This window comes from Morone saxatilis, unplaced genomic scaffold (assembly GCF_004916995.1).
Source record: "Morone saxatilis isolate NCDOM2014 unplaced genomic scaffold, NCSU_SB_2.0 Contig4, whole genome shotgun sequence".
NCBI lineage: Eukaryota > Metazoa > Chordata > Actinopteri > Moronidae > Morone > Morone saxatilis.
This window is the reverse complement of record NW_023339984.1, coordinates 3,940,911-3,941,204: the sequence shown is the minus strand read 5'-3', so window position 1 is coordinate 3,941,204 and position 294 is coordinate 3,940,911. Positions and strand designations below refer to the sequence as shown.

At 38.1% G+C, this 294-nt stretch overlaps 1 protein-coding gene across 1 annotated transcript in view; it reads left to right on the top strand.

Moving 5' to 3' along the window:
• Positions 1–294, top strand: part of LOC118338288 (interleukin-13 receptor subunit alpha-1-like) — an 11,342-nt gene that overhangs the window by 6,926 nt on the left and 4,122 nt on the right. The gene's annotated exons all lie outside the window — the stretch shown is intronic.

Sequence of the window (294 nt, the reverse complement as noted above, 5' to 3'; positions counted from 1 at the left end):
GGGGAGACCCGGGGCAACTGTAACATTTTGTACATTTTCCTTCATAACTCACAGACTCCTCAAAATACACAGGACGTCTTATGATATGAGAAACATATATATGTGCACTAATTAATAATACAATTGATATATTTTTCCCCCAACCATTTGTCCCTACCATTTACAATTGTAGCAGCGGTTGTGGCCAAATGGTGGTAACACTGAAAAAAAAAGTCATATTAACCTACTGTATCTCAAATCCACTCCTCTTTTAGATGTCAGCAGGGTTCCAATGTGTCCTGGAAAATCTGGAAA